The 25,529-nt window shown below is 36.9% G+C and overlaps 1 protein-coding gene across 24 annotated transcripts in view; it reads left to right on the top strand.

Moving 5' to 3' along the window:
* Positions 1-2,305: 2,305 nt before the first annotated feature.
* LOC128260112 (glutamate-gated chloride channel) overlaps positions 2,306-25,529 on the top strand; it is a 56,972-nt gene continuing 33,748 nt past the window's right edge. For 12 of the 24 annotated variants that reach the window (XM_052992865.1, XM_052992866.1, XM_052992861.1 and 9 more), the window contains exons 1-3: positions 2,366-2,520; positions 7,401-7,746; positions 24,612-24,688. The gene's annotated coding sequence lies outside the window, so the exon portion shown is untranslated. Of the gene's footprint in view, positions 2,521-2,610; positions 2,774-7,400; positions 7,747-24,596; positions 24,689-25,529 lie in introns of those variants that run through there. The other 12 variants (XM_052992864.1, XM_052992871.1, XM_052992872.1 and 9 more) reach the window with 10 other exon arrangements.

The raw sequence follows: 25,529 nt of genomic DNA, 5'->3' as shown, positions 1-25,529 counted from the left end.
CATAATCACAAGCTCTGCATACTAAAAAAAAATCGCAGCTACGAGGAAAATTAAATCGATAATTGCTTTATAAGGACTACCAATCCAAACAAAAAACATCTAATACTCAATGCTGCATTATGCCACGCCTACCTTTTTACCTTAACTGAAGCCTAAACCAAATTTTCGCGCTCTTCTCAAAAAACATAATCACCATCAAACCCAACTAACTCATTTTAACTGCTTCACACTGTGCATAAGCAGCGAATATTTGCGCCGAGATAATTTTATATGCAAGGTATACATATTTCTATCTATAGTATATATACAACCCTATATATATACAAACATTATACACCAAAGCAAGCGCTTTACTTCAAATGCAAATGCAGTGCAATGGAGAAATGTTTATTACTCATTACAAAATAAACGATTCGCATACTTATTAAAATACATTTAGAGGGTAATGTTGTGTATTGTACTACGCTTTTTACGTTGTTGTTTTGTTTTCCCCTTGCGTTTTACCATATTATTGTAATATTGTAATTAGTTCTGCAAGTGATTACGACTAAGTTAAATACTGCATTGTGCGCTTTGTTTTGTATCTTCGGATATAAGTTGAATGATTGTATTTTGTAATTTAATTTTAAGCTTGAGGAATCGTGTCTAATGTCGGTGAATCGGAGCCAGTTCGAGATCGAATCACAAAAGAGATAAATATTAAAACCAACAAGTGTAAGGGATACAACAAAACCAAAAAACAAACAAAGTGGCATCTGTTATTAGGTTAAAAGAATTATTGATATTGTTTGCAAGAAAATGTGTGAAATATATATAAATACAAATAAAATACCACTTAGCATAAAAAACAACAGTGAACAGAAAAGCAAACAACAACAAATTGTAATTGCAATTTAAAAATAAAATTAATATTTCAAATAATATCAAAGTCGTTTTATTGGAAGACCAATGTATTTTTTTCTAACTAATGATTTTTTTAAGTTTTTCAACAAATTTTTTGAGCATAGTAGTGGCTTGATAATAAATAATTAATTTAATTTAAATTTTTATTTAAATCGGAAAACGATATTATGTATCTTCAATAGGAACGTTCAAATAATTTAGCTACGAATCGATAGCTTTAATATTTGTAAACCTATACACATATGAATCGAAACTAAGTTGTCTTAAGGAATATTTAATTTTTGCAGCAGCTGCAAGGGTATATAAAAGTTTACTTACTTGCTTTTTTAAGTGTAATTTACGTTTTTAACCTGTTTTCATGCTAATTAAATTTGTTATCTACAGTTCATTGGAAGCTAAATTTACTACAAAGTTTTAATAGAGTGACTAAAATGCCAAAATCGCTATAAATTATTCCTTAAAAACGGAAAAAAAAACGAAATTAATATCCGTAAATTATTTTTGTTTTTTTTTATTTAATTAATACTCTCTTCATTAATAAAGTTTATTGAACTTTTTAAAAACCATTTTGGTCAGTTATAAATTATTATAGCTTGATGGCACTATTCCTACGATTACAGCCCAAAAATTATTAGTTTGACCTTACCAGCAGTTTTTAATTTTAATAAAACTAAAGCTGTATTTATAGAGTCGAAAAATCATCTTTATCTCGGGTTATTTGCGTGTATAAATTTAAAATCTCTAAGTAATGTACATGTTTGTATTATTTTCTATTTAAAAAAATCCTTTTTGGCAAAGTTGTCTGTTTTAATAACTTCATGTTGCCAAATTATAATATATGGAAAAACAATTCTTTTTTTTAAACTTCCGTAAGACTTTGAATTTCTGAAATCCAGTCAGTTGGTTTTTTGTGGGTTGGCTATACTTCCTTCAATGCCTTGAAAACTTTTGGCTGAAATTATAGTACTTCTGCAAGGGTATCAGAAAGAAATCAAAGATAGAGGTTAGAATTTTTTTATTTTCGCTTATGAAGTGAAAATATAGCTGTCAAAAACAATCTCAAAATAAGTAAGGCATCCAAAATCTAAAATGCTCGTCACCCCTTTTATGAGTGGTGAGATCCGGATGCATTCCACTGTGCGCCGAGAATTCGCAACGAATTACGTCACTTGCCGCCATGTCTCTTTCGACATGGAGGCTGACCCTCGACCATCAGCTGTTTTTACGGCCGAAGGATGTCTGGGGGGTGGGGATGGGTGTTAGTGGGCGAATGCCGCATGCACTGGCGGCAATCAGCTGTGGAGCTTTGGGCCACTCGGAAAGCTGCCCAATCCGGCGGAGCTTCAGAGAGAGCCGGTCGAGAGCTTTGGCTCCGAACGGAAAATAGGAGGCGACATCGAAAAGCAAGCGGCGCACCAGAGACCTTTCGGTGTTCGCCGCGCTTCGTCATCCTGCCTTTCCGCTTTTCCGAATCGAAAATGCGTGCCAAACTGCATGAAAAGGAAAACTTGGTCAGTTGAGGTCTCAGTTCGGGTCGGGTTTGCAATTCAACAGCACTGCGGAAGCGGAGAAAATTTCGTCGCCACAGCGGAACGGGCCAAACAATAAGCCAGCGTAGTAATATCGACTTCACCGCCCTCGATATACTATATATATATACATATATATATATTATAGATGATATTCGTAAAAAAACGGAATCGGAAATAATGCGAATGTGTCTGCCCGTTGAGTGGCCACTAAATGTGTGTTGGGAAAATAGTTGAAAAACGAGTGGAAATTGCAGTGTGCGAAATAAAAAGTGCATTTGTGTTTTGAATTTTTAACGTCCCTCCCGTGTTTCCATTTTTTGCAGTGAGTGAGTGAGCGAGTGAGTTATGTAAAGCTTTGGTGTTGGACTCTTTTGGTGTTTTTGTTGGGTGCGGGATAATAACCAACACCACTGCCACCAGCAACAACAACGACAACAATGGTCAATGGCAACTGCAACAACAACAACGGTGAAGCGTGTGAAGCGACAATAAGCGTTGCAAGATTGAGTGGCTTAAAAAACAGTGGTTATTAAAAATTAAAGTCGAGAGAATTAGGATGCGAAAAATGGGATTTGTAACGAGGATTGTACTAGCGGTGGATATTAAGTATACGCACCCGTACATGGCTATTAATGTGTGCACAAACTCAGAAACTCAAAGTTAATTCGGTTTTGCGTGCTAAGCGATAATAAACTTAAATGGACTGAATAAATAAATAGTAAAAGTGTAATATTCCATGCAAAAAAAAATTTTAAATAAGTGGCTTGAAAGAAAGTTTTCAGAATTAAGATTGAAAATATGTAAACAAAATTAAAAGTAAAAGAACCAGTGTATGGCTCGCTCATCTTTAAAACTTACTAATTTGAAGTAAACATAAACCTTAGGGTGGTATTAACTTGTAAAAACAAGTTAAGTATACGCACCATAGGCTATACACAAATTCTTTAAAATGTTAATAATTACGTAGAGAACAAAAATATAAAAGTCAGATTAGTTAAAAACATGTTTTTAACTTTTTACCTTTAAAATCAGTTATGTAAGATTTTTTGAAACTATTAAAAAGCTTAAACTGATTAATAGTATGTTTTTCAATTTTGCATGGCTTTATAAAACTTTTTAGTTTAGTTGCCTACAGCCAAAATAAACTTTATCTTACCAAATGACTGACATAAGCCTGCGAAAGTTTATGCAAAACCCCTAAACTCTCTTCATCCCCCGCTGGGAAGATATCAATCGAAAATCATTTACAGTCGCTTCAATTCGCTGCAATCAACCCATTGAGTGAGCTGTATCATAACACAATCAGTTTGGGTATCGGCATCAATTACCAATTATAACTTGACAATAAAATCGCCAAGTGTCCGCATAAAGAGCCCAAAAGTCGCACACACACACAGCCGCCAATCAATTCGCTTTTAGCGGTCTCTCTCCGACTATTTTTAGTTGCACTTGCTTTCCTTTTTTTTTTTCTGTTTTTTGTTTTTTTTTTTTACTTTGCTCAATATTAGTGTCAAGGTGCAGCCAGTGCATAGAGACAGAGACGGGAATAGAGTCTGAGAAAGAGACGGCGGCAGTCGAGTCAAAAGAAAAAGTCAAGAAAACGCAAAAGAATCAAAGGGGTGTAGTAGGAGGGGAAGCCCCTTTTCTTGGCGGCGACGACATCGCGAGAAAGCAACACACGAAAAGGTGGCTATCAAAAAATAATAACAAAAACTACAACCAACCCTGGGGAACGGGTGGAGAGGGGGGAGGGGGTGCAATAGGTGGGGTGGCTAGTGGGTGGCGGCAGGGGGCTTCTTTTGGGTGGGGGCCTCCTTCAAGACATGTCACATCGAACAGAAAGAAATTGAATTTATGCCTTGGGTGGGTTGCCTTCAATGACAATTAGGCTGCTATAACCGCAGCTCTATATATGCTGCATGCCGGGCCAAAGCTAACGGTAAAGCTATAGCTATAGCTAATGCTAACTTAACGGAACCGAGGCGCGTGTTTCGCTCGAAAGGTAAATCGCGTTAGCAGCAACAACAACAACAGCAACAAGGATACGCAGGACTCAGCTTTCAGGCTGCGACCCACATTACTTAAATTACGAACTACACGCAAAGTCGCCGAAAGCCCACACACAACTGGGAAAAGTCACACACGCTGGTTAGTCATTTCGTCATTCCGTCAGTCATTCCGTCAGTCATTCAGTTCGCCAGTCAGTCTGCCCATCAGTCCGTCACTCGTTCATGCAGTCAGTCAATCATTAGCCAAAATGCCTTATGAGTCAGCCAGTATGTGACCCACACTGGGAACAAAATCTAGAGCGTTGTACTTGAGTGTATAACCCATTTCTATACAGTTTTTATGAACCTTTAGAAAGTAAGGTGTGTTATTTTTTTTCGAAACGAGTTTCTTGTACTTCCTTCAAAAAAAAACTTAAAAGTTATTGGTAAGACAGGATTTTAAAAGAAGAACGATCTTTTTTTTGTTGAAATATTATTTATCATAATCTAATCAGATTATGGAGTTATATTGGACCTTTCCAATTGAGTGACAATATTTCTTTTTCGAAGAAGATGCTCCTGAACTTAAAATCTATAGCTAAAAGCTATGGATATAAGCATTGAACAAATTAAATAGAGAATTCTAAAGCTCAATTTGAACATATTATATAATCAATTAATTTTAACACAACCCTTAACAAATAACTTTTTGGATAAAAAAGACTCAACTTGGTTTGAAAATAATAACAGATTTTGAAAGTTTCCTTATTTTTTCCTAGTGCAAAGTCCTCGTCCTCGAACATTGCGTGTTCTTGGGTGGAGCCTCCACCAAAAGAAAAGTGGATATGGGGCGGTACGAGGTGGCGGGGCCAAGAAGACATGTTGCATATTTCGGGGCGTGTTGGCTGCTAGACAAAAATGTCGTTTTCAACGAAATTCCCAGCATACCAATGCCGTGTTAAGGACAGACATTGAAACAGAGGCATTTGTCTGACCGCCACCCTCGCAGTAATGAGATGAAAAACACCAAAATATACTCAGCATTTGTGTACCGACTAGCGGACGAATTTGTTTTCACAAAAAGCACAATTAAATTAAATTTAGTGTTCCTTGTTTTTTCGTTTGTTAAATGCCGAACCATCATCACACTCACACATGATATTTTTGCTCGCGTTTGCTTTGATCTGCTGTTTCGCATTTTTGCATTTCTCTTTGCTTTGCTTTGGTTTATTTTTAAAATCTTTCCTCAGAACGTGAGAAAAATTGTCTTCTTCGTTACATTGTCTGCCATAAATGATGCAGAATAAATAGATGATAAGGTTAAAACAGAGTTGATTAATTATATCTTTTAGAAATAGAAACAAACATTCCTCGTAAAGACCATCACAATATTAATCTTCCAAAAACTGCCATATAAACCCGTGGAAGTGTATAAATAGTTTCGGTACGGCAAACGTTTTGATGTAATTACTTAGCGATACGATGCAAATTGAATTCAAAGCCAAATGGGTTATTTCTGTTTCATTTTATTTTATTTAAGCGCACAATTTTAACGCGAATACGCCTGGCAATAATCTAGTGCATAAATAAGTAGAAATAGTTCATTGAGGCAGAAGACAAACACGATTTTTACAGCATTTGCCGTTCATATACAGAGGTATAGAGGCATGTAAACATACGCCAGTATAGGTAGTACTAGAAATTATTTATTAATGAATCGCTGGGAAAAAGCGAGTGCACAAATGAGGGGTGGATGGATACATTGAGGTGGTTGATTCGGAACAAAATTAATAATAGAACAAATGTTTTGAGGCGGGGAATTTAAAGTTTATAGTTAAGCAGTATATATGCTGTTAAATACTTAATTCTAAAATGTGTAATTTATATTTCAAAAATAATTTTATTTAATGTTTCTTTTTTTGGATAGAACCACTTCATTTTATTTTTCACTTTCAAGTATTTTTATCTTGGATATTTTTTTAAGCAATAGTAAAGTTTTTTTTTTTCATTTTCTCTTTATCGATTTTTTCGTTCTCTAAATGTATTTTAGGCAACTTTTAGTTTTATGCCAATGCTACACCAGTTTCCATCTTTAAAAAAGTTTTAGAAGACAACTGAAAATCTTTGGAAGCACGGATCTCCGAACTTTCCCAATTTCTCAGACTTTAGGTTATTTAAAAAAAAAACTCCGTTTGTTCGACCTCCTCAACTCTACAATATCCCATAATAAATTTCATCAAGACGTTGCCTGTCGCTCCCAAAGACTTTTATCTGGGCCCCAGCTTTACATCACTTTCCATAAGTTTTTACCTCAAGGCAAGTGTTTTCCTGCTTTTTCCGCTTCCAACTAACTGCTCGGCAAATTGCTGCCACTTACATAAGCAGCTCGGCCATCACTTACTCAAAGAAATACAAAAAGTTTTTGGCCAGAAAGTGGTGCCAAATGAGCCACTGAGGAGGTGGAGTCGGTCGAACAAATCGAGGAAAACTTTAGCATACATCGCAGGGCATCGCAGTTAAGACTTCAAAGTAAACAAAACAATCGTAAAAGGCAAGTGCGAATGTGGGAACAAAACAAAGCGAGAGAAACATAAAAAAGGGCAGAGCGAAATAACGAAAATCACATGGCCAAACATAAAGCGCCAAAAGTTGGCCAAATAAGGCAAAAATAAGAAATGATATAAAACTGGGTGGCCTTTTATTGTTGCTGTCGGTTGTTGTTAGTGGGGCGGGAGGTGGTGGTTTCAAAGGACCTAAAACCAACACCAGTGCAAAACATCAAAAGAAAAACAAGGGAAAAAAGAAAAATACATTTCAAAGTGTCGTACATCGTCGGTTGTTCGCGAGTGTTAGTGCGAAATCCTGTGTGTGCCGTTCGTCAGGCGATGCGATGCGTGTCCTTGCAACTTTCGCCCTTCGCCCCCTCTCGCTCACTCACTTCCCCCTCTATATACGACCCTCTCGCTCACTTCCACAGCCCACAGCCAGCGGCAACTGCACATAAGTTGCAACAAGCAAAGTAACAACAACCACTAAAAAAAAATCGTAACAAAAAGGGTAGAAAAAAGGTAGAAAAAATAAACAACACAATATTGTAAGCGGGCTGAAAGTCGTTGCCAGATTGTTGGCCAACAACAACGACGACAGAAACAACAGTAACAACAACAACAACAGTTAACAACGCCACAACAATAGCCTAAAGGGCCAAATGAACGTTGTTGGCTAGTCCGTCTGTCGCCCGCTTGGTGGCGCTAGCTACTACAATAACAACAACTACAACAACAACGCTGCGTGCTGCTGCTGGAAATCCTGTCGCTAATTAGGTAAGTCACTACCATTCGGCCACAAGGAGTGTGTCCTTTGCGGTCAGGCGGTGATGGGCATATTATTTCATTTCGGGGCCGGGCCCTGTAATTATGGCAATTTACGTCAGCCGCCAGGCGAGTGCAACAAAAGTTACACATACGCCACGTGGCCACGAGACTATTTTAATCCTTAAACGTACATAATTTGTATACTCTCTCATTCCTGGTGCAAATGGAAGAGAATTATATAAAGATAGCTTTGCTTACAATTAAAACACATTAGAGCAAGACCAACATTTAATTCTCGATTTTATTTTACTTACGCATTACCCCTTAAATAATTATTTTAATAATTTTTGAATATCTAAAAATGTTGACAATCGTGTAACTGTAAGGACTTACATTTGTTTTATTAAAGAATAATATTTTGGACTACGAATTATACAAAAAAAATTATTTTGTCAATTTAAATAATTATTTAATTTTATCTTAGTGATAGGAAGATAATGTCTAGCTTAACAGTTCGATTTTAAATTGTTTGATTTACTGACATTTAAATAAATATTATGAGCAAAAACTTTTAAAATTTTAGCCGATACAAAATGGTGTTTAACATTTTGTACCTCCTGCTGTTGAAGTGTAGAAGCTTAAATTCGTTATTTTTTTCATCACCTTTCTTGCCTACGGCAGGCAATCGATGTTCAAAGCAAAACGAAAAAACTTTCAAACCGATTTCTCTTCATTTTGGATAAACCGCGTTGCGCCAAATTGAATTTCCTGGTTAAAGTGCATCGAGGCAACCGAGGGGCGTATAATCATACACAGAGGTGAAATGACGCTGCAATGTTTGGCTTTCATTTCGTGTTGAATAGAATCATCCAGTGCAATATGGATGCATGATAAATTGCTTTCAATAAGTGTAAATCTGGTGTGCTTTATTTTTGCGTCTCTCATCCTGTATAAACTTAGTACTTTCTTTTCATGAAATTCAGTATTGAATGGATAGTTAGGCAACACCCATAAATATTTTGGTTTGTGTGTATCTTTTCGTTGCGAGTCCATGCCAATTCCATTTTTTTCAAAGATTAAACTGTATTTTTCCTGTACGAATGTATAAATTCTTGTTGATTGTGGCGTTCCTCCAAAAGGAATAAGGGAATTGGCTAACGAAAACAGCGCGACAAGGTACAAAAAGCATTTCCAGTTCGTGGGAATTGTTAATACAAAGAAATTCATTTCGCACCTCATTGGCATACTATTTATTTTGTATGACAAACATGTTCCGTTTCCAAGCTGTCTTATGCGTAATATCTCTGGAAACTATATTCCACCAGGGAATGCCATGCACTTGTATGTGGTTGTAAAATTCTGACCTACATACTGGTACAGGTAACTGAAAGCCAAAAACATTAAACACTGAGCCTGGGGAAAAGCGGAGGCGGCGTCCTGGCCAAATGGAAAATCAACAGCAAAGAGAATGAAAGGGCCAGCAGGCAAATAGGAGGAAGTTCTGGGGCTAACTGGCATCGCCTTGCCGGGGATCAGGCGGACAATTGAATGGCCCGAAGGCAGCCCCCACTAGCTTGGCCTTTCCACAGAGGCTCTATTCTGCTGGCCCTTGCTGTATCCTTTCTGCTTTCGCGTTGGTCCGTTCCTTTGTTGTCACAACTGGACGAACATCACTGTCAAAGCTGACAACTTGGCTAATTTATGGTCAAAACTGGAGGCTATGCGTATTTTTAAGCCAGAATATGTCGGAGCTGTGTTCTTTGGGCAACAGTTGTTGCTTAAAGCAGCGACAATGTTATTTAATTGAAGAAGTGAGTTAAGATTAGATTTAGATTCGAGTTCAAATTATAATTTTATAAAAGATCTCAAGAAATCAAATCTCAAGAATTTGGTAGTTTTACAAACACAGAAAGTAAATTTTTGTTTACGTACTTTTAGTATATTTATAAAATAAAACATTTTTGGTCAGCTAACAATTATCATAGTATAATTAATAAATGAAATTTTATCTGTTAACTCTGATACTCACCTAAATCGAAAAACCATACAAATTGGCTTATGTGTGCTTAGTTCTGTATTTTTTGTATAAAGATATTTTTTCCTAGGACCTTTAATTAAGACGAATATAAGGTTTTAAAAGATATACATTTTTTAATATATCAATGTGAGTGGCTCGGCTTTTTCAATCACTATAGGCCAACACTGAGCACTGGCCGTAAAGCTGCTGGGCTCAGGAAAAACGACTCATCCTGTTGGCAGGACTGTCTGCCAACTTATTGGCCCTGCAGTGGCAGCTGCATGTGTTATCTTTTTTATGTTTGGACAGTACAGGCCCGGCAGCAGGAAAACTGCACTTGTGCAACAACTATCTGCTCCGTTCCCGTTCCCCCCACCCTGTATCCTGTGCCCGCCTCTTGTGTGCACTCAATTTAGCCATTTCTTGCAATTCGGCGCTTTCTTTCGGGGATGGAAGCTGTGGTGAATCCTCCCAGAACCGCAGCCAGAACAAATTTAATCTATTCTGAAAGTTTTCCATGTGCGCCATGGGAGCTGCAAGTGTTCGTGGCCGAAGGGCTTTTCGGAGAAAATGTGACAGCAACTAATTAAGTCAGTCGGGAAATTGCACTCGACATTTTCCGAGGTGGATAAGGCGGAAGTGTCGGGTGAAGTGGTGTGAGAGAATCGAGAGATTCGCACCCGGAAAGTGGTTGCTTTAACCATTTTGATATGGCAGGACTCCAATGAATAGGTACACAAAAGCAGAATGAAATTGGGGTCGATTTGATTTGATTTTGAAGCAATTATTGTACTAAGCGAATCCCAAACTAAAATCAAATGCGGCTCCACAGATATGCTTATTCTTTGGAGAGGACATTTTTAAGTGTCCTAAACTGTGACAAAATGTCGGCAATTGATATTAAATAACCTGATAATCTGAGATATTATCTAATTTTTTGAGAGCTTTAAAACTGTTTAACAGCTCTTTTAATAAATTGAAATTAATTTAAGATGAAAATAAATCAAACACTTTTAATATAAAAAAAAAAAAATAATAATAATTAATTATTAATTAATTAATAATAATTTAATAAAATAATAAATCATGATTTGTGGGATATAAAAAAAAATATTTTAAGAGCGATAAGAAGGTATCTTAGGCAAAATAAAAATAAAAATTGATTTCCGTCTGGAACTAGAAACTTTCATATTATTATATATTAAATTAGTAAACGAACTAAAATCTGAACTATTTTTTCAAATACTTAAATGAGTCTAACTTTTGGGCCTTACATTACAAACATGCCCATTCTCGTGTGTTCACCTTTTTTACCAATTGATTGCTGGTTAACACCCATTCAGGTTTACTTCTATCGCATTACGCATGCGAACCCGTGGCTTAGTGTCAAATTATCAGCTACTTATTATTATTACAGCTATTAGACCCGCTTTTCCACTCACCGCCAGCCTTTCGAGCCCCAATCAATGTCAGCTGTTGTCGTTGTTAGCATTTTATTTGCCTTCTTGTTGGCTGGTTTTTTGTGCGCTTATGTAAACCCTGAAAAGCAGACAAAAGCCTGCCAAATAGCGCAAAATGTGCGCCAATTTAGTTGTCGTTTAATTTGATGGCACAGCCGATTTGGCAGGCAAAACGGCAGTAGAGGATTAGGCCGGAGCAATGGTGGCCACGTCATGAATGACTGCCCAGCAAATGCCAAGCAGAAAAATTGCTGAGGAAAGCGGTAGCTCAAAAGACCGAAACGCAAAAAAAATACACAAAAAGAGGGAAGTTCCCTATCGAACGGCAGCAGAACGAAAATAAAAGTGACCAGCAATAAAATGCTGAAAGGAGCACACAAGTGCATATATAACAGAAGCACAGGGACGGAAATAAAATCTACAGGCCAAATTCTATATCCAAAGCCGCAAACTTAATACTGGCCTTACAACTTTGCATAAGTTTAAGGGTATACCATGTTTTTAAATAAATTTTTATTTTCTCTTATATCCTTGTTTCTTTAAAGTATAAATCAAAGCTTAGGAATTTTTAAAAATATATAAAAAGCCCAAAATATAAATTAATTTTCAATAGTTTGGTTTTCCTTAGAGTTTACAAAAAATTGCTGCCATATATATTTTTTTAAAGAATGAATCGGCATCCCAATTTAATTAGATAAAATACATTGCACAGGTTTTACTGTGTATAAAACATAAACTAAAAACTCTCCTAATTTATTTGAAAGGACGTCCTAGTGCGTTGCGTGTCATTCACATATATTTAGTGTCTAGGCCTGAGGTCGAGGAACAGAGTTTGGGGGGGTAACAGATAAATAGAAAGACCGAGATGGACACTAACACTCTGAATGTTCGCAAATAATGCAGACCATTACATTAATGACTGCGGCAAAAAGTCGAAAAAGCGCCAAAAAGTCCACCCAGCAGACGAAAACAGGGAAAAACAATGAAAAGGAGCAAGAAAAAAAAAACCAGAAAATCGAAACGTTATGAGGTCATTTTAATTATTTATGTGTGCGTGTGGCCAGTGGCCAGCCTAGAAGTACGGATGGACTTTGCCAAGGTTACGCGTCCAATAGGAGCTCGCCAGACGAGAGATTTCATTTTATTTCCACCATTATGTTTGCCGAACTCTTTAAGCGGCTTTCGACAGTGAAGGAGGGCATTACTCATGGCTTGACCCAGATATCTCAACATATTGAGTGGGTTTATTTGGCCAAAACTATAACTGGGACATGGCGTTCTCTTCTTAAATGTGCGTGCTTGGAAATTTTGATTTCTGCGCTGCCAAATTTAGATTTATGACTTGTCCCCAGTTTGGTAGTTGGACCTTGTACTAGGATTTATAAGCTGCTATGTGGGAGTTCCTTCAATTGGCATTTGTTCAGCTGGCAAAACATATGTGCAGCGTTGCTTTTGGAAATCCAAAAAAGAAAAGAACCCTCAAGTAAATTAGGCGCATAGGTTCTATCTTGTTTATGCGATCGATGCTGAGCAATGTGGAAAATTGCGTATACGTCATGTCTGCTCCTTGCAGCTTAACGACTTGAAAAATGGCACAGAAAACGTCTCAATTTGCCATCAAAAATATATTTGCATGCCTGTATTCAAAAGCAATTTCCCCCTTTTTATCTAGAAGTTGTTTTAATGCAGACAAAATCCATTTTGTGTGCTAGCCGAGACGTTAGCAACTTTTTGGGCATGCACAGCATTGACATCCTAAGCATCCCCCATATAGTATATTTTTCTTTTTCCATCCGCCGTACGTTTGCATACATTAGCCAATTCTCGATGCTTTTCAGCCAAATTAGTCTGTGTTGTTGGCCATAAAACGAGTATGTGCGAACTGTGTACATGTCCATAAAGCCTTGGCAATAAATTCAGCTTCATTAGCCTAGAAGGCAACCGAAGAACTTTTTGAAAACAAGATTTAATAGCTCTATGCTGAAATATTCAAATATTATCTTTAAGTTTGATCTAGATTTAAATTCATTTAGTATTTTTAAACAGAATAAAACATTTAAGTGGCTATGCAGACAACACTCGAAACTGGACTTTTCAAATACAACTTAAAGTTTGATCTAGATTTAAATTCATTTGGTATTTTTAATAGAACAAAACTTTTAAGTGGCCAGGCAGACAGCACTTCAAACTGGACTTTCCAACATTTGCATACTTTTGAATCTGATGTGACATAGCCAATTCTGTGGCTATATATAGCTGTCTCTCGGTTCGCATTGTCACTGACGTCCATAGGATTTCATAAATTTCGGTGCCCTCGTTATATTGTTTTCTTAGAATATTATTAGCTTTAACCTCTTTTTAGTAAAGCGCAAAATTCCACCATACATCCGTTGCTAATATCATAACTGCGTAATTTGGGTTTAGTTTCCTGATCCATTCGTCTTGGTGCCAAAAGTTAGAAAAATTAGCCGAATTAACCTAAATAATAAGTTAGCCTAGTTTTGGACGCGTGCAAAGTTAACATCATTAACACTAATCTGCTGGGGAAAACCCCAAGAAAACTGGGAAAATGGAACCGTGTCAAAGTCTGCGAAAAGAAACAGAATTATTACATTTTTGTTTTGTTGATTATGTAACATAATTGACGACAATATTTCCCTATAGAGTTGGAAGAAAAAATGCTAATGAAAAACTAAGAAAGCGACAAGCAAGGCGAAGGCAAACATAGCCCAACAATGGCTGACTCATGGCGACTCCGTATTAGCGGGACGGAAATGCCAGGACATCCGGTGCGGTGGCTAAGCCTACAAACGCACCACCACCACACTCAAGGGATTAAATACAGAGAAACAAATACCCTGAATTCGAAACACAGTGGAAGTGATTTTAATGCCAATGCCGAATTCTCAATTTGGTTTTGCACCCCAACTTCGCCAAAATGAGAGACAAAAGACATAGACAGCTTATGGCCAAAGCTTAAAACATGCTAATTTTAATGCTAAAAACACAAATACACACAAATTTATTTTGCTTTTTAATTATAATTAAATAATATTCACAGCCTTTATTTACATTTAAGCTTTTATTTTTATTTTTATCATTCAATCGATATTTTTATAAATACATTTTTTAAGGCATAAGAATCATTTGAAAACCTTAACATTTTTTCTAAAAAGAAATGATTTGATTCTTACGAGTAGTTTGGTTGCAACTTTACTTAAAACATGTAAGTTTTAGTACAGCAAAAATTTAAAAATTTTGTTTTAAAAAAAAATGTCGCCATTTTCAATATATAGATTTTTTTAGGTTTTTGTTCTAATTATTTTGAAATAAGTATTATGGATTAGTGAGGTATGAATTTGGCCAAAAAAAAAAGAGTTAAAATAAAAAAATAACAAAATCAGGACTGATTGGTAAAATCATTATCACTATTGCATAGAACATATCAATCAGATAGGACATCTCAACTGATTGACATGAAAAACATAGTTAGTTTTTCTCAGTGCGCGAGGTGAAAGCGAGCGAAAAGCTCGTTGCTTTCTATTGTGGCTCGGCGCCTGTTACCCGGGAAGTTGCGACGAGAGCCCGAAGTTGGGCTCGGCTTTCTTTGGCCCAAACGTAGCGGCTGAAGTGGCGAGTGCAAGTGAATAATGGCCGTCTTGACTGCAGTCAAGTCGGGCATATGGCTCACAAGCAATCAGTGTCAGTGCCAGTGCCACGGGCAGAAACGAGAACCAAACCAAAATCGGAATCAGAATCAGAAACAGAAACAGTGTGAGAGTGTGAGAGTGAGAGGTGGAGCTCAAGGGAAGCCGAGCGGCGGGCCAAGTTTATTTGCAGGTACTAAAAGGGCATAAACCAAATCAGGAACGGACGGACGTGGTGGGAACTCGGAGTGAAGTGCACTGGATTGGCCCCCCCCTCCGCCTGCCGCCAGTTTCAGTTAGCTCAATGTCCAGCTCAGTGGAGCGTTTGGTCAAACAGAAATTGATTTGTTGTTTTTGCCGCTGCCAGCATATACATCCTATATACATATCTATATTTGCTCGATATTTTTTTGCCGTGTTCTTTGCCAGAACCGAAATGAAAACGATACCTGGTCGTAAGCCCAATGGCGAGGGAATATACAGCTGTCACTGTATGACTTTTCCAATAGGGACATATCAAATCTCGGAGTTTCCAATAAACAAAACATCCAAATCCAGGAGAGAATAGTGGAACTATTTGCTGACCTGGGGCGACTTTAGATTGCTATGCGTATATTTTATAAAATACGTGTTTTTCAAGTAAGTTAACTTAGAAATTTAAAATTGCTTACACTGTAAAAAAATATGCATTAAATTTGTACTCAATTTAAGTAATTTTCGCTTCAGTTTTAGTTATTTTAAGGTAAAACATATTAAAAACATTTTTTCAACTTAACAAATTTGAAAAGCCTTTCAGTATTTAGGTATATTTTGAATTAGAAATGGTATTGAGACATATTTTGCCATTATGAGGAAATAAATGATGGTGGATTGCTATATTTTACGCATTTGTTAAATATAACGAATATTGTCTTCAAATGTCTGCACTTATATACTTATTTTTTAAACTTAAGCTGGTCTCATTGAAATATATGTAAGCATAGAAAAACCATTCCGACAAATATTAAGTTCTTGTAAAAAAAATAATGTATGTCCCGCTATGTAATAAGTTTAAATAATGTTGCACAAGACATAGTACAATTCTCCAGGCTGAAAGTCCTATGCTATTGGGCCTGACACCGAATATGTATAAAAAATAGTGAGAAATAGCGGCCAAAGGGATGAAAAACTTTCACACTTCGCGCTCAACGTAAATTATGCAAAACTTTCACCCTTGGCCGTCACATAACAGGGCTGGCAGGCATCATATGTCACAGCTTAAATGAGTTACCCCTTCCGTTCCTCCTGCGATTTTTACGTTGGTGCAAAGGAAATTTGCCCTGAAAAAAATAAGTTTCGAGTGCAGGGAAAATATGCGGGAATTGATAAAGTGGGGTGACGAAAAAAATTCGAAGCCGAGCGAAGGGAGTTGCATTTTACAGCCACTTTGGCAGGCGACACGTTGACAAGTCAAATGACGACGTTTATTGAAATATGGCTCAAACCGTATTGACTCAAATGCGATATATGGCCCTTTAATCTTCGCTCCTGGAAGCGGGCTATGTGTCATCAAAAAGCAGCAAAACCAGCAATAGTCTTGAGCAGGTAAGAAGTCAAACTCATTGAACATTCAGGGCGGTGGAGGAAGAAATGAGGACAGCGTGTCATCTGCAGGGTGTTGAAATCCAAGCCATGCTTTCAATACAGCAAATTTCGTTTACATTCCCCTCAACACGAGATGGTTGTGTGTGTGTGTGTGTGTGTGTGTGTGTGTGTGTGTGTGTGTGTGTGTGTGTATGTTCAGATTATTATGCAGAGCTTCAGCAGCAGGAAACTCAAATATGCTCTCAGTACCAAGGATCCTAACTCCTGGCCCACGTTTTCCTTCGCCACATGCTGTGCTACAATATTTGCTGCGTACGAGGAAAATGGTGTATGGTAATAAGTTGGTGCAATACAGACATATGAACGCATGTGAGATGAGAATATTTTAAAGATTTTCTGAGTTCATTCTTATTCGCACTTTGATGTTGCATTCGCAGAGTTGAGCAAGTATTTTTTATAGTCTTTAGAACTTTAAGAATCATGGATGAGTAAAAAAAGAAATGTTCTTTTTAGAGGTTGTGTAAAATATATAAAAAATTAAATTATTTACTATATTTCTTTATTAACTTACCTTCTTAAAACAAAATGTATCTTGAGATTGACATTGTGCTTAAACTATTTACTTTTAATTACAAAATGTATCTTATCATTGATATTTTTATTTTCAATTGAACAATTTTAAAAGTATTTTCTATAATTTACTAACACAAAATAAAATTTTTATATATTTAAATGCCCTTAAATTTCTCATTAATAATTTTTTGTTCTTCCTATTTAATAATGTCAATGCTGCGAACTTTACCCATCGCTTTTTCATTATCGTTTAATGCAACACAATTACTTTTAATTATTTTATTATGTAAACATTTTGGTGGTCCAGTCCACAGCGGACACCCGTCGAAACCCATTTAATTGATATAAACATTGTATTTTAATTGCCTTAAATGCCAAATGAACCGATTGACTTTATTACCAAACAGTTTGACGTGTGTTTTTGTTTCATTTTGGTTTGTTTTTTAATTAAAATTCAATCATAGTGGACCTTAGTAACGGAAAAATGGGCAACGAAGCGTTGTTCCGCATGAAATGCGGATTGCGGTTAGTAGCGAGTTGATTAAATCGTGTCATGGTCTATACGGTTCTGGTTGGGATAAGTGCATTAAATTTTTGGTAAATTAGCATTCCTATAGCTTGTCACTTCCGATTCGTGATCGGGACAGAGGCTAAGTGACCCACATAAGGGCACCCGGTTCCCTTGGCCACACACCATACGCCAAACATCCTGTGGAAAGGCCCGCATGCATTAGGCCGAATCGTGCGTCATTTTGGGCATTAAAATTAATCCACGGACACGCAAGGATAATCGCTTGGATGACACGTTTTTTATGGCTAGCTAGAGCCTGTAAGCGAAACTATGGCCGGGATTTTGAGATGAGAACGCGTGTCTAAGAGGTGTACGGGAACTGGTGCATGTTACGTATACGCCACCTTAGCCACGCTGTTCTTTGTGTGGCAAATTGACTGCAGTCGCTGCAAATTTCAATTTTCAGCGCCATAATTGGCCATCTAATTATAGTGGCATACCGGCACACGGAACCTGCCTGGGCATTAAAAGTAATCGCCTCTTATGAATAATATCCCCGGCAAGGACTCCACCGAGCACTATTGAAATGCTAATCATAGCAATGTCCTTTGTACACATACGTATCATATTTACGTTCGTTTTCTTAATTCCTCGGCACTCGTGCAAGTTTGTTTTCCACTTGAATCTTGGCCAAAAAAGAAGTACATGTACGTGTGAGAAAGTGGCAAGTGTGAAAATTGAGGGGTCACCCAACTACGTCACGCATGTCCTTGCACGGAAATGTGAAAACTTTTTGTAGATTTCTCCTTTGCTTTCCGTTAGTCTGCTAGTTTTTTTGCACAAACAAAGGTTGTGCATAAAACTAATTAACTTTGCTATTTGCCGACTGCAGGGGGAATGTTTCTGCTCCTGCAGAATTTATTATTTGCTTTGAGTAATCAAATTAGAATTACCATTTAGAATGCGACAAAAAGATATGAAACTGATCTGTCGCTTTGGCTTAAAATTAAGCTTTTGGGACCTCTTGCCGAACAATAACAGATAACATTATAATACTCAGCGATATTCCTATTAATTTAAGACACAAATCAAATAAATTTATTTCCCCCTATAAAACAACATGAAATAGTTGACAGTTAAATAGTACGGAATAATTATTTGCTGGCTTAAATAGATAAGCATTTGAGCTGTGCCACAATTCTCTGACAGAAAAAGCTTGCCATTAATTTAAAACTATTCTCTGGGGATGCTCGCAAACGAAATTAATATAAATTAAAGCAAGTGCACTTGTTCTTAATTAAAGTGTCAAACAAAATTAAAGTTATTTTATTAAACCATATAATTTAAAATTTAAACTGGTCAAGACAGCCCAAAATTTTCCCAGCTATCTATTTGAAAATAATGATTATATTGTTGACTTTTAAATAGTTTTTACCGTCAAACTATAAGTCCCCTAACAATTTCACGATTTTCTGCCATGCAACCAATTAGCGGCAAAAATACGTTAAGTAAATATTTTCGTAAATACACAAACAGCACACAATAGGCGCAAATATTTGGCAACGAAAAAACTGAGCATTAAAATAGGCAGAATTTCGATGGGAAAATCGATAGATGACTTCGCAACAGCAATCTCCGCTGCCCCGCAGATGTGGCCAAATGAAATGCTGGATAAACAAATTCCAACAGTTACAAAGCCAATTTAGACGGTTTCGGCGCCCTCGGCCATTTGGCTGGCTTGATTGGGCCATGTCCGCCGGCCATATCCGCATATCCGTGTGCTCCTGCGAGGGATTTTAATCATACACGTATTTTGAAGCTTTCCGCTTTCCGCTTTCCAACCACGAACGCCATAAATATCCATCAATATGTGAGCAAGCCACTTTCAACTTTCCCAGCTCCTCAGCGCCATGAACTATGAACTCCACTGGCACCCGAGGCGAAATGACAGCAAGAACAAAAAACTGTCATTAATATATTTATGTGCGGCGAAGCCACATGAAAGCATTGCAGTGCACACTTAATTGCACAAATTGTGAATTAGATTTTAGCAAATTACACACACACAGCTTTATGCATTGATAATAAATTCAATAATAATTTGAGCAAATTATCACTTAGCTGCACGTTTTATTTAAATTAAATTCCAAATTGCTTTATAATCTGAAATTAATCAGGTAAAGTAGAGAATTAAACTACATGTTAAAAACATTTTGTGTTTAAGAGCCTTTAAATATTATTTTCAAGATTATAAGTTGTATTTTTATATATCCATAGTATATGATTTATACTTAAGATGAACATTAAAACAAAGTTTTGCCTGATCAATACATTTTAATTAAATGATTTTATGTATGGTAAGTGTACGTTTATGTATAGGAAAGTGGAATACCTATTTATTTTATAAAGTCGGACGAAAAGGCATTATGGGAATTCACAAAATCACTGCTCTAATAAGCAACACGTTTTATTTATGGGAAAACCACAAAGCAAATCCGCCGAATTTTCGTGTTGCTCTTACCTTTTGCCACAAACTCTGGCAAAGTCTGCTCTACTTTGGCCACCCCTTTATCATTCACTTTGTCTATCTGCGTCTGGCTCAAAAACTTAACCCTATTCCGTGAGCCCTGCTCAAATATCCTGGGGCTGTGCCCCACAAAGAAAACAACAAACAAAAATAGGGAAACAAATAACAAAAAATGTTGCAAGGCAAAGCTTCAGGAAGGGGAAAAAGTGTTAACAAGCAGCGAATAAATTATTAATTAAATTGCTGTACCCGTTCAGTCTGTGCAATTTTCTATATTAAATGAAGTGCAACTGAAAAAACTGCCTTTGCCTGGACATAAATTTATTTTCTCTGGCATTTGACATAAATTTCTTTTATATCCATTTGAATTGGCCTCTTGCAGAGGCCTAATTATTTAATCAATATATGCCCATAAATATTGCAAGAGCTCTCAGGCATAGAAACAAGATATATGAATGCCCATACACACACTGGTGTTTATGTGGCCCCAATTGGTTCAATTAGTGAAAGTAAAACAAAAGTTAAAGTTCCCACAATGCTAAACTGCAAGGTCTGCCATATTTCAGGCAGGCTTCCCTACAATTACAATTAAAACGAACATTATAATTAGCCAGACAGTTTCTGAAAGCCCTGGCACAAAGTTGTTGTTAATTCATTTAAAGCAGTTTATGGGATTAATATTATTAAATTTGAATGTAGTATATAAAAATATAGTCTATTTCCGATTGAAATAAGAATTCATTGCAGTGCTAGAAAGGTACTATTATTTGATTTAGGTAGAGAATAACGTAAAAATAAGTACTTAGCAAAGGTAGAATATACATTTTTCATTTGAAGGCAAGGTAAAAGGTAAAAAACATTAATTATACTTGTATCGTTTTAAAAACTTATCATTTTGAGGTCAATAGGTTCTTCTCGAAATTACAGTTGAATTATACGCAGAAACAATTAAAAAAAATATTATTCTATCTTGCATGTGTGTTGGATGCTTCTTTTATTGAGAATTTTGGTAATTTGGTAAATACAAATATTTTAAATAATCATCTTTACCTAGGTAAGGCAAAAAGAACCAACAAAAATGATATGGTAGGTACAAGTATTTTTCTTAATAGGGCTACTGGTGTATTGGTGTCTTACCAATCCCCATGATTCATATGTATGTTATAGTATAAAATCTAACAACGATTTAATTATTTCCTTTATTGGGGGCTACGAAAATAATAAAATGTATCATATAAATTAATAAATATCTTTTCGTTGGAAAAGTAAATAAAAATTAATGACATTTCCCAGTTACAAATAAGCATATAATTTATTGTGTTTTTCATTTTATGTGTTTTTCTTTATAGTGACATAGGTGTTTTCTTCATCCTCCTTACCAATCCCCATGATTCATATGAATTAAATCAGCATTTAAATATGTTGTGCTTGACTTTAGTACACGACCACTCTCCAAAGCAAACAAATGAGTTTGCATTTCATGTAAAATGCTATCAGGCTAGCCCTAAATCTTAAGCCTCAGTTGGGGGCGAATCCTCGTGACAGCTTTGTAAATCGTTTTGCTGGGGAAAGGCCTATACTATCTGTACAAAATTATAACAAAAGCGCGACCTTTAAGCACATGTCCCTAAGTTCTAGCCCTTTTATCCGACTTCAACTCGAACTCCTGGCCCAAGTCTACCAGGTAAAACGTTTCGAGGCAAAACTTGGGCACTAAAAATGCGTGCGTGCCTTGGTATTTTCATTTTTTTTATCGATTTGCATATCTAAATTTAGTCAGGCGACATATAATGCCATGCAACACACACAGTGTGTGTTGGCATGCATATATAGTATGTTTATTATATACATGTGGAGGCCAGGGAGCACGACCACACGCACTAATAAATATTGCATTGTGATACTGGGTACGGAGTCCATTCAGTTTGAGGAGTCGTGGCTGCCGTAATTAAAGTCCTGCCACCATCTGCCTATTTCTATGCCTTGGGGCTACAATTAGATTTTGGTGTTAGGTGTAGAGTCTGTTCACATGTATATTTACACTAAGAAGAAAAAACGTGTAAGCAAGTAACTGAATACGTAAAATTATTCAAATCAAGTATGTCAACTAAGCGGAGTGAAGTAACATTGCTAAGAACCTTACTTGAATCGCTACAATTTGTAGTCTTTAGTAAATTATTTTGTTCGGAAGGCATTTCAAAATTGACCTTTTGAAGCGTAATTATGAATTGTTTAACCATTTATATGTTCAAAAGAATTACGAAAAAAAATTGTAAATATATATATATTTATTCCTGCAATTTGGGAACATTTCATGCAGATAGTTTCAAAACTGAGAGACCAGTTTGCGTAGAAACGGACGGACGGACGTGAAGTATGTAAATTTTTTTAAACTTGAGTTATTAATCATACAAATATTAGGTCTACGAAGAAACTAGGTTGAAGCTTCCAGCTGTTATTATTTAAATTTTTAAGAGTAAATATTTGTATGTGTTTAAATAATAACAAAATAAATATTGTTTACAGCCAACTAAAAAAAGTTTCAAAATTAAAACAAAAGTGGCCTTCACACCTCAACGCGAAGATTGTTTCTACAACTTTCTGTCAATCTCTTATTTAAGTTAAGCTTACATGTTTATTATTTACTATGTGAATTATTGTACTAGAATTTTTGTACTAGAGAACAAGCAATTCTTCGAGTGGACGTGAAAACACGACCTCAGATTGGCCGGCAAATGCCTTGGTCACCTTGAACCGCCGCCTAAGGGAGACAGAAGGATAAAGGACATCGCAGGGAGCTGGCAGCAGGACGGAGGCCATGATAAATGAGCTACGTTAACTCATGTGGCAAATGTGACATGTGCTCCGGCACTTTTATTCTTTGTGTACCTGGGCGTGTGTGTGCTGATTGCCGTGTGAGTCCGTGGAGAGACAAGCGCTAAAATTACCATGCCGCAGTCCCCCGACAGCCGTCCAGTGGTCTTGGCCCGGATCAACATGGCCCACTCGGCCCACCGACTATCCATTCAGGCCCAGACCCCAACTTCAAAGTTCCGAAGTCCCAAGTCTGAAAACCTGAAGGCTAATAGGTCAGTTTAGGTAGCCGTTGCATGAGAATTATGGTTAATTTTGGCTGCCACGTTGCGGAAGTTATTAACTCGTTTGATTGAACTTGGCCGTAAGTGATTTAGGACGTGTGGCCATGTGCGCCAAGTCCAAGTTGATGGCTAAAGTGTATTAAATAAGTGGGGGAAATTACCATTTTGTGCATGAGGCCCTAAGCAAGATATTGATATTGTTATTGCATCCGGAAGTAAGAATCTTATAAGAACGCAAGGCAATTAAGTGCGCACTCTTAACTGGCTGAGATTTTAATGCAACTTAGTGCTTTGTGTCGAGAAATAAACTTAGAGTTTTCTTTGCTGATGCTTATAAAAATATACCATAATTCGTTGGGAGATTTTGGCAAAGTAGTAAAGAATATGGTTCTTGATATAAAAAGTATTTTATTAATCGGATAAAGCTCTCTGTGGCTTCAATATTCAAACTGTAATTTAAATACGTATCATCTTTAGTCGTTGATTTTATCTGCTTAAAAAATTTTATTTATTTGTTATTTTAGACTTAAAGACAGCAGTATTATGTTGTCTTTTAATAAAATATGTATGCAAAATCATATTTAAAATTTGTTTTTCTTGTTGTATTTGTATACTTTTTAAATGTTAAAAACAAATCTATTTGTAACTAGTTTTCCTTCTAAAAAATATTTTTTCTGCAGCCTATTCATTCAATATGCAGCTACATATTATATCAATAAATTTTTCTATACTTTCTTCAGCTTTTAGACTCAACAAAAGCATTGATAAAAACTTTGTATTCTTGGAAGTTTAGGTTGTGTGTTTTATTTCTGTTTCCCCGGTCAGTTTTGCGCATATTTACATCATTGAGTGGAGTGGTTTTCTATTTGTATGTTAATGAAATGATCTGCAAGGGGTCCATCCGCAATAGCTGAACCCTTAGTCTGATACTCATTAGTTTTCCACTCTTCTTTGAGAAACTTGGCAATAATAGCCAAGGGACTGTCATCCGCCCGCCAGTCAAATATCTGAACAAAGCCAAGACGCAGAAGTCTCTGCGCTGAAAAGTATGCAGCAGACAAAAGCTCATTAGGAACTCAGACACAATCCCCACCAGCACTCACTCCACACTCCAGCTTACAGCCCACTCCTATCCTGTCACATCTCCGTTGGCGTTGTCATCGTCATCCAGCCGCCCGCACTCCGTGTTAAGTGATTTCCATCATCTGCGCCGGAGGCACACATGCTGGGGAATTCCAAGTTGGCTATGCCAGCGACATCAGCAGCCGGGCCTAAGTCCCTTCCACTCCCTCCTTTCCATTTCATCTAAAAGTCGCTCGTCTGTTGCTTGTTGTGGGGCCCGGACAATAGGGAATTAATCTAAACATAACACTCTATAACCAGACCATCTTGAAGAGCGAACATTTGCGTTGATATCCATTTATAATTGGTTGCTTTAACAGGCTTATCTTTTTCAGGGGGTTCGCGTGGTGCGCTCTTATGCAGACACAAGGCGATTGAGGACTCCATTGAACTGGCTGCCGGGTTAAATTTGGTAAGTGTAAAACATTTCCCTTCAATCACAATGGCAGCATTTACTTGTCCAAAGCCCAACAAGCTCAAACGGATCTCTGAGTGCATTCGCTGGCAAAGGAAATATACAAATAAAGTGTGGGGCATGCAAAATGCATAGCACTAAAACAAAGTGCACGACTACAGTGAAAAAAAGGTTAAAATGAATTTGAAAATAGTTTTTTGATTGGACATTTATTTATGTTAGTTGTGTATTTTTAAAATATCTAGAACGATTTTATCATGTTGGCCTAAAAAAAAAAAACTCTAACTTTGTATTGGTCATATTACTCTTTACCTTTTAAGAAATACCAATCATCTGGATAAATACCCTTACTCTCTGTTAAATACTATTGCTTTTTCCAGTGCAGCTGGGTGCATATGTATTTGTAAAGGTGCGGTCTAAGGCCTGGTAAACTTTTGTGTGTTTAATTTCCGGCTGCTTTAATAGAAGTTCAGTGGGGCATGCACTTGAGGCTTGGCCAGGATTGGCGAGCCTGACGGACGACGGACGACGGAGTCGAAGGCTCCCAAGGAGCTGCGTGCCCTGCGGCGTCATGTCCTTACGGCTTATGACCCGCAGATTTGTGGTCTGTGGCAAAATATTTATATAGAAATTAAATAGCCTCCAAGCCAGTATTACTTAAGGCAAAGGTCAGTGAAGTGTGCGCCTCCGCCTCAGGAGCCCCATCAAGCATTGAGCCGAAGGTGAAGGAGTGGGGCTAGCAACTCTATTCAATGCATGTTATTGACGTCCTTTCATGCTGATTATGGGGATCAGCTGAGGCGCAGACATGCCAAATCAATTTCAAAGGCCCCTATTT

The sequence above is a fragment of the Drosophila gunungcola genome (assembly GCF_025200985.1).
Source record: "Drosophila gunungcola strain Sukarami chromosome 3L unlocalized genomic scaffold, Dgunungcola_SK_2 000014F, whole genome shotgun sequence".
NCBI lineage: Eukaryota > Metazoa > Arthropoda > Insecta > Diptera > Drosophilidae > Drosophila > Drosophila gunungcola.
Note: the sequence above shows the minus strand (reverse complement) of the source record. Positions and strands in the feature narration are given on the sequence as shown.